The sequence below is a fragment of the Strix aluco genome, chromosome 33, assembly GCF_031877795.1.
Source record: "Strix aluco isolate bStrAlu1 chromosome 33, bStrAlu1.hap1, whole genome shotgun sequence".
NCBI lineage: Eukaryota > Metazoa > Chordata > Aves > Strigiformes > Strigidae > Strix > Strix aluco.
In genome coordinates, this window is record NC_133963.1 from 2,697,009 (window position 1) to 2,712,351 (window position 15,343).

General features: G+C 45.1%; 1 long non-coding RNA gene across 1 annotated transcript; it reads right to left on the reverse strand.

Annotated features, from left to right (window-relative positions):
* Nucleotides 1-11,520: 11,520 nt before the first annotated feature.
* On the reverse strand, nucleotides 11,521-12,164 carry LOC141917072 (uncharacterized). Its single transcript, XR_012621245.1, has 2 exons — nucleotides 11,899-12,164; nucleotides 11,521-11,797 (listed from the first exon to the last, which is right to left on the reverse strand). It is a non-coding gene; the product is annotated as an uncharacterized LOC141917072 (long non-coding RNA).
* Between the last annotated feature and the right edge of the window lie 3,179 nt (nucleotides 12,165-15,343).

The following is a 15,343-nucleotide window of genomic DNA, read 5'->3' on the forward strand; positions in this document are numbered from 1 at the left end:
CCCTCCGCCAGCCGCCGCACTCGCCTCGCCCCGCCCCGCGGCCACCGCTTTCCCTCGCTCTGCCCCGCCTAGCCAATCACCAGGCGGCCAGGGCGGGCACGGCTACAATTGACAGGCGACACCAGCCAATCATAGCAAGGCAAAGGGCGGGACGCGGCACGCGAGCTCGTTGAAAACAGGCGACGGCTGGGCGAAAGGATACCGTTAGTGCGCGTGCAGCGACCGCGCCGCTGCCTCAGCGCCTTGAGGGCGGGCGGGGAGGGGAAGCGCCGCCATCTCAGAGCTCCCCCCTGAGGGCGGGTCTGCTGGCTGCCCCCGCCGCGCCCCTCCCTCCTTTCCAGAAGGAGGGCTCGCCCTTAGCTGTTCAGGAGTTGGCTGGTGGGGTTTGGAGCTTTCGGCTTCTCTCCACTCTCACGAGGTGCGTTGGGCCCTTTAGGATATGCTCTGGGGTGCGCTTGTGCTTTAGAGAGCACTTGGGGTCGCGTGGCTCCCTCTTGCTCAGTAAGACCTAAGGGAAATGGGTCTGTTTTCTTCCCTTCCTTTGCCTAAGATTTAAACGCTCAATTGTATTTACTAGTGAGGCAGAGAATCACAGAAGTCTTAACTTTGGGACATGCAAATTCATCTTCATTATGAATACGTTTCAGAGCTTTTAGCAATCTAGTTTTAAATGTGTATTGCCATAAAATCGTCACATTCTTTTAGACATTTACCTACTCAAATTTGCTTATTTTCCAAAGAGAAAGCTTGTTATCCTTTCCTTAATAAGGGCATGGTAGACTAATCATGTATTTTACAAATTACATGCCTCCATTTAAAAGTTCTGCATGGCCAAGGTACCAAAACTATTGTCTTCAAGGTTAAATTTCACCACCTCTTCGTTTCAGGTGTCCGCTTGTTTTTACCACACGTAAATCGGCCACGAAGCCTCTTAACAGGAATGAATGTGGGGCATATCAAGTTGACTAAAGTTTGGGGCATTTTGACCTCGGCTCAGTATCGCTCTTACCTTGGCAACTGCTCACTCCCTGGCAGCAAACTCCACGTGTCTCAGCTGTTGTGGCTGCTGGGAGGCGCTGAAAGAAGGTGGACAATCTCTTCTAAGTGCAAAACCCCCAACAACCCAACCCAACTCCCCAGCAGTTTCTTTGTATTTCGTGGCAGTGCCATCTTACCGGGCGGGTTACCCGGTACAGCCATTCCCGCAGTACAAATGCCTGTTTGCTGCTCGAGGAGAGCGGGGCTGAACAGCCGCTCAGCGGGAAATGTTAACCTGTTCCAGCACTGAGCTGCTGAAGGCCTCAAGGAAAACACAAATTTGCCATCAGGTTTTTCCCTTTGTGACATGACATGAGTAAAAGAGAAAATCAAAATAACCCAGATGCATTCAGTGTCCACATTATTATCTCTTATTCAACACCAAAGTCAGACATAGGAACTAAAAACCCGTTTTTCTCGCTGAGCCCTGCCTCTCCAAAAGAAATGAAGGGTCCTTTTGTTCCCCACATGCGAATTGGGTACCAGAGTTCTCACTGCCCCCTTGCCCACAGCTGCTAGCTGCTTTTCCTCTCTGACACTCTCATTGGTCAGTATTACTACATTTTACTAAGAACAACTGTTTCTAACCTGTACTGGTCTTGGATTTTGCTGTGACTCGTGATAAAGTCTGAACTGAATATTTTGGGTTTTTCTGATAAGGCAAGATTTACAGGGGAATACAATATTTTTATCAAATCAAGCAGTGTATCTGATAACTTCAGGTCTGCCAAAAGAGTTTGCACCTGAAAGCTTCTCATAGCTAAATCAAAACTAGTTACTCCCCTCCGCGCTCTCTGAAACATGGCTTGTCTTGTCTTACACCAGACAGAATCCTCGGTGAGCAAACCCTTCAGTCAATCTTCCGTTTTAAAAAGCTAGGTTTAGCTACTTTTAGCCTTTAACACAATGCATAATTCCATCAGGTCGGAACAGCTGTAGGGGGTAAGCTGCCTCTCTCGGCCTCGAAGTAGGCGCTGCCTCCCGTGAATTCCACCTTGTTTTAATTTCTTCCCCTTCCTCTGACATAGCACTTGATTGTGTTGTGCATTCAAGAGACGTATCTCGCTCATCTCTCAGTAGCCCTTGTTTGGGTAAGTGTGGTGGAAGGAGAAGGACGATGAACATTTTAATTCCCATTTCTAGGAGTGACAACTGTTTGCAGCAAAGGGACAGTTTCTCACTGTTGTGATTTCTTCTTCTCTCCCCATACATATATAAATACCACTCATCCAAATTAATGCCCTATTTTATACACTTATTTTTAATGAAGATTTACTAAAGGATGGGAAAGAAGACCAGGCCCCGAACAATGTTATTTACCAGAGTATTTAATTTATACTGCTTTATTGAATCAGTACCGTAGTATATAACTGTTTAACTTCTGATGTTTAAAAATTTCTTCTAGGATTATTTTACAAGAGGGACAGCATAGTTTACAAAAAGCATTTGGCACAAATTCTGGTTAGAAAATGACTTTAAATTGCAAATAATATGCTCTCTGCCCTAAAGCTTTACACAGTTCCTATTAACAGTGAGTTAGTTTCCTCACGAATGTCTTTTTGAAACTGTCACAAATCTGACAGATGAGGAACGAGGGCAGAGTCCTGCCAAGATTATGCCATTTATTCCTTTGGCTAAATTTGAAAAGGGGAAAGAGGGCCTTTTTTCCACGTTTTACTTTATAGCACCGCCCCAGACAGTTGCTTTTCCTCCCCTTCTAACTTATTTTAGGTAGCTGTAACACAGGAGCCCTTAATGTTTTTTAACTTCTGTTTCACTGGGATGCTAGCAAGCCCCAGCATATGTATTCCTGGAGCGGCTATTCCTGCAGTTGTAATACACTGTAATAGAAGCATCAGCTTTTTTTGTCAGTGTAAACTGTCCTACAGCCTGGAGCAGGAAAAGAGGGTATGTAGCATTTCTGCACTCTCGACAGGTTGATCTGTAGGTAGTGGAAATACTTTGAAAGGAAGCAGACGTCCTTTGAAGTTTAGACAAAAGTCTCTGTAGAAAACCTAGACATAATATGATTGTCAATCTAATTATAGTAAGCTGTCTAGAAAGACTTCATTTCAGTCCATGTTATCAAGTAGCTGCAATGCCTGCCCAGTAGGATCCTCCAAACAGGCATTCTAGTGCCTAAAAGGTCTTTTTTCTTGAAAGGTGCTGTTTGTTCTCGTTCAGCTTTCTGCCTTAAAAAAGTTGGAATATTATTTAAATCCAAAATTACAGTATCTGATACTGCAGGAATAAGCATTAGGGGAAACAGAATATTAATTGTAGAGAAAACATACACAATTGCTTTCTGGTTTTTTGTAAACCACTTTGAGACACACATGCCACAAGGTTTTAACATGCAGATATGCAATGAATATGAAAAAATGGATCCTGAAGCACGTTCTGTCCTCACTTAGGTGAGTATGAATATCAGCAATTTCACTGGTGTAAACTGAATTAAGTCAGCTTTAGGCCAATATTGCTGAGTGCAGAGTGATGTAAAACGCGCATAACGGATTGTATCTCTTTGCTTGTTTTTCCCCTCATTCCCTCCAGAACTATTGCTTTCTGCTCCCACTTTATCTCTAAAAACCTGGACCCCGTGGGACAAAGCCGAACCTTTAATCGCTCCGCGAAACCGCAGTTTTCGGCAACACAGCCAACCTCCGGAGGGAAGGAGCAGATGGGAACTGCTGAAAAAAGTAATGCCACAAACGGTTGGTGGGAGAAGAGGGGAATGTCAGGGAAACAAAAGGGAGGAAAGGACGGGCAGGAGGGAAGGGCCGAGGGAGATGGAGGGTCCTGTCCTGCAGTACTGCTCCGTTGTTACAGAATGCTTTCCCGTCTGCTTTGTAGGCAGACGCTTTAAATGGATTCTGAAACGGCAGAATATCCTCTGCACATCTGCACAACAGCAATTAAAGAGGTTTGGCGTTCTTAGTGCTTCTGAACGTGGCCAGTGCCCCAACAACGCTGACACCAAAGTTTTCTTTCCCCAAGGATGTGAAACAGAGCTACGGAGCAGGTTTCCTTCTGTCCCACTGCCGGTGTCTCAGTACTCACCAGAGGGCTCGGAAAGATGGGAGACAGTCCCCTCGCAGGCACTGCTCAGATTTTTATTTCTCTGCAAATATTGTCGGAAAATACCGGAATTGATGGTAGCTTCTGTGAAAGTCCTAGAGCATTTTTCAGCACTGGAACCAACCAGACGTCCGACATCAAACTGTAAAGTCTCTGGTCATACCTGACCTGACCTGGACATTACCTGGAAACTTGCCAGGGAGGCTGAAGATTTCTATATCACATTAACTTTTGAATATTTCATCGTTCTGGAAATAAATGACATTGAGTGCAACGGTGTAGAACAAGATTTAATTTTTATTTTTTCTAGATTTAAATATTTAAAATACCTTAACTGTAGTTTGAACAGTGGAAAGAGTCCACCCTTTCTTTGGGCTGTTCATACTTGGCTTTGAATTCCAGCTTATTCTGAGAATCCTAAAAGGCAGCGATTTATCAAGCTCACATCCTTTTAATTTATAATCCAGCTGCTGTGAGCTGCCAACCAGCTTTTAAGTCAGGAGACTCTGGACTGTCAGTGCCAATTATAGTTAAACAACTTACGATGCTGCTGTGTAGTTTTCTTCAGAGTTTTCCTGAGGCCTTAAGGATATAGTGCTATGCTTGGAGACACAATTAAGAAAGTCTGAAGCAACGTAACCTGTGGGCTCTGTGTGGTTTTTTCATTTATATACATACACACATTCACCTATAGTTGTATACTGTACACACACAGAATCTCACGACGAATCTTGGGGGGTTTTTATGGTATTCATTAAGTACAGCTAACAGAATGATTTTTAAATGCCTTTCTGTATCTAGCTATTGTCTCTCCTACAGAGCCTAGTGACACAACCAAAAGGGTGATGAAAAAACCCTACACTGGGCAGCTATAAACAAAATCAGGGTTACGCAGTTTAACTGTTCCTGGTTTCTGGTTAAATGTTACAACAGCGAAACAAGAATTCAAAATCCTCGTTTCTAAACCTACCGAGCAGTTACGCCAACTTAGTAAATATCTGATTTACCCTCTTTAAATGCGAGTTTCATCGTTAACTTCCCCATTTGCTGGAGACGCTTCGTTTTCCCCAACGCAAGAGAGCCACTAGGTGGGCGTACGTTAGCTTAAAAGAAAGTTTGTCAACCCCAGCTGGTTTTATTTTGAAGGAGCTCTGCGGTTCCCTTCTCCCAGCATCCGGGAGATGCTGCAACACTGTCCACACCATGTCGAGTGATCGATTTGGGGTTTTTCGATGCTCGTGTCCACGCTGGGGCAAGCAAAGGCAAAGGCTTACTTAGAAGTGCCACCCTTCAAAAAGTGGATCTCCTACCCAAACGAGGAGCACAAGAACTCTGCATAAGTTCGTTACATAGAAAGCCCCAAGGACCCAGGCTGAAACAGATTCAGAGGATTGCCTTGCTAACATAAAAGCTATTTTGTTTTTTAAAGCCTTTAAAATATATCTTTAAAAGCCAGGCACTTGCCAGAGAGAGAACTGGCGGGTTATATAGAAAGGGCCTGTTGAGGAATTAGGCTGTAGGGGGGCAAAAGAAAAGTCGGTTATAGCAATATTCAACACAAAAGTGATAAAGAAGTTTTCAAAGTAAGCTGGTTCTTGTTTACAGGCAATAGAGCCTCATACTAGTCCTAAGCTGAGGGGTCAATAAAAGGCATTTTAGGACAGAGGAGTAAACTCAAAGTAACAAACTGACAAGGCTGGGTGTATTCAAGTCTAAAGAAACTCCAGGATGATATTGTGGGACTGAGAGGTGTAATGTGTAATAAACTTCTGAGGGCAGCATGGTACTAGAAGGATGGTGCCAAACAAGCCGCTTTCCAAAGAATTTCAGTACAAATTTGTGGAAACTGCAAAAACTCTGACTTCCACATCAGGAATATCTGAGTTGTAAGACTCTAAGCGGAAAAAAATGAACACAAAATGATTATTCATGGTTCCTCATAGTACCAGAAGGGGAGGGACAGCTAATGTAATCATCAGGCAGCCAATTTAAAATAAAGTGCTTTTTCATATGTCATAATTAGTCTTGCCATCGAACCTTTTGGAGGCCAGACAGATAAGCCAAAAGAAGGAGTAAGACAAGTTGACGCAGGGTAAGGGTATTAGATGTGATTAAATGAATGCAAACTTTAAAGCTAGAAGTCTGTGAGTTGTTGCTCATGACAATTTTTCGGAATGTAAGAAGACTCTGTCCGTACCCGTACCCTGTCCCCCAGCGTTCACTATTGCTCAGTGGTGGAGAACGATACAGGGCTAAACTGACCTTCAGATATTGCCAAGTTCATCCCTGTGGTCCTGTGATGCTGAAAAATTTGGACCTCATCTGTGGAGCAGTTTGCTAACAACTGGCTACGTGAGAAAGGGCACAGCACCGAGGAACTGCTGACAACGGCGACGTGATGGGAGAATACCGAAAAGTATCAAAGAAGAACAAAGAACAGAAGCAGGACTATGTAGAAGGCCTTGCAGAAATCATAAGGGGAGAGATTGGTATTTAACCTTAGCAACCAATGTATCTAACCTTAGCAACCTATAAGGAGCTTGCTTTTTGCAATATGTATGAACTAATTATTGTAGATATAAAAGGAGTGTGAGTACTAATAAAGTTGAGCCTTTGTGCATTATATGATGGCTGGGCTCCCTCTGCGTTCTTTCAACACTCATCTGCAAGCTCAAGTCTCTCAAAGGGAGTGAAGTTGTTAAGGGTGTCTGGTTGTCTTGCTGCAGCTCTGGATTGAGAGTCCAGTTTTCCTAAAGATTAACGGGAGTAATTGTGTTCAGAGAAGAAGGAGCCAGCTGAAAAGTGCATTGCCTAGACCAGCAAAAAAACTCGGCAGAAGCGCTGGTGGCAGTGCAGAAGCAAGCATCTGTAGGCAGCTGTCTGGATAGATTTGAAAAACTACAAAAAAATTGAAAAGCTGCACCGTTTATGACCTGTAAGATTCTGCAGATCCTAATTCAGTGTAAAGGTCATGGTCATTGGGGGTTCAATCTGAACATTGTGGTTAAATTTCCACAGGTACAAGATTCTGAGGAGGTCAGGGAATGAGTGGGAATACTTCATACTTAACCTTGCTCTCTGTGAGGACAGTGACAAAGCTCCTGTTGATTTTAGCGGGAAGAAACATAACCCAGTGATGTGGTTGGAATAAAGCAGCCTGGAGTACGAGGTACTCAGTGGTAGATCTGGGGAATTACTGAGAACCTGTCCGAATGGGGTAATTTTTAAATAGCAGTGCTAGGGAAGTGTTTGGTTTTTTTAGTAACTTCTCTTACTATTTTTTTTTTATTAGGATCAAATGGTTTTTGTATAAACAGATGTCTTTCTCACATCCCATGTTCCCTTCCTGCTCAAGTATACAGTGAGCTCACAATTTATGTCACAAATCCAGTGTCTTTCCCATAAGAACTGACTTGTTGCACGCACGAATTCGTACTTGACTGGAGGATTGAGTACTGTCTGTAAGGGAGCTTTTAACACAAACATTCCCCAAACTGAAGAATGCAAACTAGAAAGTTACTGAGGGAAAGTCATTTCTCTAACTGGTTTGGGTGGATATTTTCAGTTTGCTTGTAAAAAACTCTTTGCAAGTCATAAAAACTTCATTATAATGTTGAAACACATTTCACGACTCTGCATCAGGTCTACTGCCTGGGCAATTCTCAAGGCTTTAACAGTATTGGAGTTACTGCAGTCGCTCAGAGTCCTCAGAAATAGAAACGCTCCGTTCCTCACTGGAATTTCAGTTCGTCGGCCAAGCAGGACTACTGCTTTCTCCAGGCAAGTTTTTGACAAAACATTTTTCCTAGTGTACACCCTGTCTGTCAATACATGATCAAACTGACATTCTAAAATAGTTACCTGTAAAACGGAGTGGTTCTTCCTTACATACAGTGTGACCAAACCCAGTTGCTGTCAGAACTGGGAGTAATAACTAAAGGAAAATAAAAAGCTCTCTTTACCATGCAATTGTCGGTGCTACATGGTTGATGTACTGAATGAAGAGATGTTAGTTTTGCCTCTATTTGTCAAGGCCATGTCCTATTTTACTACACATTTAGATTTCTGTAGGAGGAGCTGACTTCTGCGCACGTCCTGAGTTTGATGAAGGGTTTGAGGAATGGGACGTGGCAACATGCCTGTGGATATCACAGGCTACATCTTCACCTATGCTTTAGGCATTGCAGTCTTACACACTTGCCAGTCTGAGATGATTCTCAGCCCTGAGTGAGGCCTTCAGGCTCCTCTCCTAAAGCTTGGGAAGAGTTAGATACTTTGGGAAGGACTCAGGAACCAGCAGAGCTGGAACCTGTGTGAAGTAACCCATAAATAAAACAAGGCTTGGGGTGGAATTTAAACAGTCTGGGGCATGTCTGCATGACTTGGAGCCCTTGCTTCAGGTGAGCTGGTATGACTGCAAAGCAGGACAGGATCACGAGGTGCTGTCTGCTCAGGCTCCAAAAGTGACAGAGCTGTGACCGCATGAACTAATGATATAGATAAAGTACAAAGAACTACAGAAAGTAACTTTGGGGAGATTCCCCACGTTGCTGAAATATATACTGAGAAAACAACAAAACACAGGAGTTATTAACAACATATCATCAGCACCTACTTTCTATAAATATAACAAACATACCTCGTTGTTTACAGACTGATCTGTTCTATCTCGTCCTTCAGGTAAAGGTACTTCTGCCAAAGACTGAAGACTTTTATGGGTAACGCCTTGTTTCAATTCCTTTATAAAGTCATCTTTCTCAGCCAGCTGTGTTCTTAGTTCTTCTGTATCAGTTCCCTCACCCTAATAAACACAGCAAAACTTGCCACAAACTGCAGGACTGGCAAAAGAAGTTAACATGTGCATGAGCATTGTTACAGTTACTCAGTGGCATCAGTTTTAGAATTGCAGGTCAAACAGCCAGCTGTCCAACAAAAACCAACAACTTCATGTATGAGCGGCCTCAAGTCAAGAAAGGTCATACAACAGCCCGGGAAGATGTCATGCAACATTTTTTATTTTACACTACTTATGTAGGGTTATAAAAGTTCACCTCCCGTTTGTTCATAAGTTCTTGGTTCTGCGAAAAAGGCAGCAGATGTGATAGTTGTTTCAGAGTTCCAGTCCGATCAAATCGCAATCAAATGATCAAATAGACTCGAGTGTTTCTTTGAACTCCAGTTTTTTGGAACTTCAGTCACTGTTACAAATTCAGTTTCAGAAAAGCATAAAGCTTTTTTTATATTAGCTGCAAACAATTTCAACATGTTTGAAATAGAGCCAAAACGTGGTGTTTTGCAGAATTAGTGAATAACAAAAGAAAAACGACAGAAAACAACTACAAAAAAATCCCACAGAATCAAGAGAGAGAGAACGCGAGAGGACCTTTCCTGAATCCTTCACCGCCGCTTGTTTCAGTTCTGCTGTTTCTTTATCTTTTTGTACGGTGTTAGAAGCCAAAGTCTGAGCTGTACTTCCAAAGCTTCTACTAACTGATGTCTCTCTTCACACCGCTTTGGAAGATTGCTGGCCTCTTCTACCAGCTGTGCAGCCAGTCTTTCCTGAATGGGGGAAAAACAGGTTAGAATTGAACACCACTTCTACAAACCATCTGAACTGTTCTGACAGCTTAGTTTGGCACAGTCAGTACTATCTTATGGCCTCAGTAGACTCGAGAGCTCTTAAAAAGCTCACGCAGAACTAGTTTCACCATAAACATACAAAAGCAAACCATGCTTCAAATTAGGAAAAATTGTATCTATATTTATACTCTTTGTGGAGAGAATTTTTGTCAAGAACCACCACTCCTGCTTGCCCACTTTCTGATTTTATTACTGGAAAGTCTCAGGCAGGCAAAGTCACAGACAAAGCGAAAGTAGTCCCAAGCTCCTAACACCCCCCGTACTGACTGCAGGGCCAGAAGGTCATGGCTAACTACTTCTGGATGCAAGCACAGTTTTAGATTGCACAGATGCTCAGGAAATGACAACCTCGATACAGCCCAGTGACCAGGCCAGGTATCCACATTGTTATTAACTATCAGTCACTCTGCTTTGAAAGCGATATGGGAGCAAAACCACCAGCATGTCGACCCAGTATTTTTCTGGAAAGAAGCTTTTCTTGTCAACTACTGCTTGCTTCTTCTCTTCCTTCTAAAGCCTCATAGGCTGTTTCCTCCCCCTCCCCCCCCACCCTTTTTTTCTCAGAAAAGCCAAGCAACAAATCTTGTTTTTCAAGGTATGTTTTCTCAGCTTCATTAAGTGGCAATTCATTTAAGCATAGGTTACTTCTTGGTGGTTTACACACAAGATGAAGTTTGAAGAATCCACAGCAAGGCGGTGCTGGTGACAGGATAGAAAGGAACAGGCACTTTCACTTCCATTAGGTGTTACGCTTTCTCATTTGGTGACACTCCTGTTCTTCCCTTTGCACACGGAGAAGATCTCCCGGAGGCTTTGCCATGCGATAACGAGGGGGACTTTGACAAAGGCCAGCTCCCCTCAAGCGCCCACACTGTTAACACCTGACACGAGATCTGCTCTGGACTAAAGACTTACGCTAGAGGACTCTGCCGAGACCTCCAGTCACTTACAATTTCTGCTTGTTGCTCTACACAACGTTTTCTGTCCTCCGCAAATCTTCTCATTTCTCTGTTGCGATGGCTCTCAGCTTCTTTCACTTGACTTATGAGTCTCATTTTTTCCTCCAGCCAGTTCTTTCTATCAGTTTGATACTTTGCCTCATTCTCCCATTTCAGTGGAACCAGAAATAAAGCCATAGGCAGAGATTAAGCAACACAAAAACAAGTCTTAAAATCCAGATTAAGCACATTAGTTTCAAAAAGATAACAGAAATACTAGCACAGTTCTACTCCAGCATATCCCCAAGTGCAAGCATTACATTCTCATTTGTTCTTTTCCATTTAAAAAAATTTTTTAGCAGCTTTCAGAACTTATTATTCAGACTGGCACGTCTTCGGGGAAGAACTTGAGCAGGGGATGCTCCTTTCCCAGAAGTCCAGCAACAGCAAGTTTAGTACCAAAGCAACTGTTAAGAAATTGATTAAGAACTACAGCGGAGTCTGCAAGAGCATCAACAGATGAGAGATGCAGCAGAAAGCAGAGTCTAAAAACTAACTTTTCTTTTAAGCATTTAGGAGTGAGCAGTGGAGGACCTTCTGCAAAAGATGGTATTTACACAGCAGTTACTCTGATTTACAGTTCAACATGGTAGATTTTCTCCTCACAACATCATGTTTACACTTCACAGCTTTTCCCTTCTGTTCTGGAGTAGTAATTAAGGTTTTTTGGAAGGGCCCCTGTTGAGTGATGGTAGAAATGCACGAACAGGGGCAGTCCACAGGTAAATCCATTACCCAAGAACCAAAAAAGGATCTCACAGAGCGCCAGCGGGGTAATTCTAATTCAAAGCCGCGCGGATACAAAGCTTTGGTCGTATTTTGGAGAGAAGTAGCAATGAGGAGCACGTACACGTCTTCTCCGTTTACACAAACTCTATTAACCAAAGCCAGGAGTGAAGGAACAGACTTGTGGCCCAGCTGCTGGCAGATCGATGTTCCAGGGGTGCCGGCACTCTGCCACTGCTGTTCCCAGCTCCAGTCCATGTTTACCCTGGTGCTCTATCACAGGAAAGTCACACTGGGTCTTGTTCACTTTCTCCCCTCTGAAAATAAAGCGAACACAGTACAGCTTAATCGAGTAACTTGAGAATATTAAGAGCATTCCTTGCAAAAAACCAGATGCTGCTGGTTTAGGTATATTCACCTATCGCACGGATCAGAAGGGAAGCACCACATCTAGGAGTTCAGTATTTCTCCCTCCTTTCTTTCCAGAACGGGGAAAAACCCATACTTTTTTGGAGTGTGCAGAGCCTTAGGCAGACACCTGTTGAAAATGTATTTTAATGCTCTTTCACCCTTTAAATCGCAGGGCTGGAAGACCAACAGCCCCCCATAACTATCTAATAACGTGAGAAATGTGTGAACCCAACGGGACAAAACGGCTCTAAAACTGTAGAATTCTTACGGGGATTTTTGTTATCCCCCCTTCCCCCTTCTCCCCCCCTTAACCCCTCCCTTCTCCCCCCTCCCTTCCCCCGCCTTCCCCCTCTCCCTTCCCCCCCCCCTTCCCATCCCTTCTCCCCCCTCCCTTCTCCCCTCTCCCTTCCCCCCCTCCCTTCCGCCCCCTTCCCCCCCCTCTCCCTTACTCCCCCCCTTTCCCGCCCCCTCTCGCCGCGCTCCGCCGTTGCTCCGATGGGGAGAAGCCGCGGCCGGGCCCGTTGGTTCCGTCGGGGAGCGGCGGCAGCTCGGCGGCAGCTCGGCGGCAGCTCGGCCCTCGCCTGGCGGAGGTGGGTGCCGGGGCTGGCCCGGCCCGGCGGGGGCTCTCCGGGAAGGCGTTGCGGGGCTGCCGGCCCCTCGCTGGAGGAGGGAAGGAGGCGGCGGTTGCGGCCTGGGGGTGGCGGCGCTGGGAGCGGGGCTGGGGGCTCTTCCCCCGCCTCTCCCCGCTGCGGCCGCGGTTACTCCCGGCGTTACGGGGGGGAAAGGCTGTGGGGGGCCGGGGGGGGGAGCTTTTCGGTGCTGCTGTGGGGCTGCGAGTGGCGGGGAGCGGCCGGGGCCATGGCAAGGCCGTGCGGCGGCGGCCGTGAGAGCGGGAAACCTGCGGAGCCTGGCGCTGAGGGAAGGTTTTTCCTTTGAATCTCTTTCAGTGTAAGCGCTGATGCGTTGTGGTCTTAGGAGCTGCCGGCTGTGAGGTTTGGAGCCTTTCCAGCCCCTGTGCTGCCTGGCAGCGCTGCAGGCTGTGTGTGTGCGGTGACACGCTTGGCTTGGTGTGCCCGTCGGGATCCCCCTCGGAAGGTGTCTGCAGCTCCGAACTCTGCTGGCACCGTGAGCAGAATTACAGGGACATCTCCCCGCACACAAGTCCGTTGGAGTGGCCCCAGGCAGGCAGTGTGCCCGTTTCCCCCAGCACATCCCAGCAATGACGGCGCTGTGTGACCGACACAGTGTGCAGACAGACGGACAGTCGCACCTTGTCTGGGACCTGTGTTAGTGGTGGGACCTGACTTCTCGGAGTGCGGGGCTCGCAGGAATGCTTTGAATTCCAGCTTGGCTCGCAGGGCTTCGTGTTGGCCTTTGGCCCCTTGGGTAAGAAAGCCCAGAGTGAGGGCGTAATCTTGAGCAATCACACTCTAAAATAAGCTCGTATTTAAAACAAAATATAGACTGCCAGTTACCTAACAGCTATGTCTCCTGCCAAGGTCTGGTAAGAGTTTTGCCCCGGGACTTGTGCAGCTGATGAATAACACTCCTGGACCGGCACAGCACAGGTATGTTGCTTTCCAGTAGCAGCTTATTCCCAGCTCAGTGGGAGTATTTCAGGCCAAGTTGCTCCTGGTTTTCATGTAGTGTCTGGCAAAAATAAGAGCTGTAGATCAAACTAGACGTTGCTGCCTCGTTTATGTATCGCTTTACCTCGTTTGCATCTTGTGAAGTTTGTCTGGCTTCACCAAGTCCTGGATCCGCCTTTTACAAGCTGGATGGGAAGGCTGAGCTGTTAACTGTTCTGACCCCAAAGTGCTGGTGTCCTTCAGGTTCTTTGCTGGGGGGAACAAAAATATTACGGCTGCTTAACAGGCAAGGCTTTTTCTGAGCAAAAGGGCTTTGAACCAGCCCTGCTCTGTCTGCTGCTTTAATGAACGCCGTGTGTTCCCCGTGAGTGTTTAGAGACAAAATGTGTCTGCATGGCTGTAGCACAGACATGGGAATGTAGTATTAGAGACCATTGACTCATCCTGTCCAAAGCTTCAAAACTGCAGGACGCCACGTGGTAGGTGTCCAGCTGCTGGGGTGCTTGCTGCCACAGTCTGGGAGTCTACGAGCCCAGGGAGCTGCTGTCGTAGTCTGCGAGCCCAAGGAGTTAAACTTAATCCAGAGCAAAAGCTGCCAAGCCGCGTCTGTAACATCACAGGAAAAAGCAACTGGAGAGTGAAGGGCAGACAAAAATACTAATGTTTTGAAATAAAATGCACTTTTAAAAGATTATTTTGAAATCTACCTGTCTACTATCAACCCTGAATCAATTTACTTTCATTTCCTATAGCAAATTTTCACTGCCCAGATTCTGAGATGCACAAAAATCATTAAATTTTGGATTAATAAATGAATTGCTGATCTGTAAAACAACTGAAAAAATCACTAAAAAGCACTTCTTTAACTTGCACTCTGGCATGAGGTCTTCTAATTTTCTGGTGTCCCCTTAAGAGCTAAAAGTATCTGCTAGTCTTCACCATTTTTCTGGACTCTGTCACGTATTCAGCTACATTGTGTTACACTTATAATACCAATTATTTATCAGGTCCTGCGGAGATAACCATGAAGTTTGGGTTACTCTTGCAATGAACTTTTATTCTAAATGGCCGCTATAATGGGATGATGGAGAAGCGGATGCAGAACAATATGATTGTTTGATGTGGGGTGTTTTTTTAATTCTCTCTTCCTTGTCAGACACGGGTTTTAGCAAGGTTGTGGTATACGTGTAAGGGTTTTTCCCTGGTAAACAGTTGCTTTGCATTGGAAGAAGAATGGCTGGTCTCGTTTCATCATGATGTGAACCCCACTGCAGAGCCTCTCCCAGCTATCAGGAACTTGCTGTGTAAATTTTGAGTAGGATAAAGAAAGCTTTCTCCTTAGAGAAACTGCAGCTCTCAGTTTCAGATTGACTTGTCTTATATGAGAGACTTCAGAAGCTTTATGGCATGTGATCAGAAAGCAAAAAAAGGGTTGTATTTTATCTCGCAGGATGGAACCGAATTTGGATAAAGAGGAATTTTTCAGACCATCCTGTATTGCTGGTGCTGAGCCACTTCAGAGAACAGCACCAGGAAGCGTGGAAGATTTTAAAACAGATCTCTCCCCTGATTTGTCTTTGGTTTCTTCAAGCTCAAACACGAGGCAGGTAAGAAAGCTTTAATGTTTGCATTGTTTGGATATTTTTTAATGAGCTTAGTCTTTTCATCAGTAAGAATAATCAGAATTTTACAGAGAAGAGGAAAAGCATCTTCAGTGTGTTTTTAATTTGGAGGAGATAGATAGGATTGGACTGAGTTGTGTGGCACTGCACTGATACTTGATTGGGAGCATCAGCCTTCTGTGAATGAGGCTAATTGCCAGCTTGGAGCAGCTTAATCACAGAATGGTTTTGTGGGTTTCAT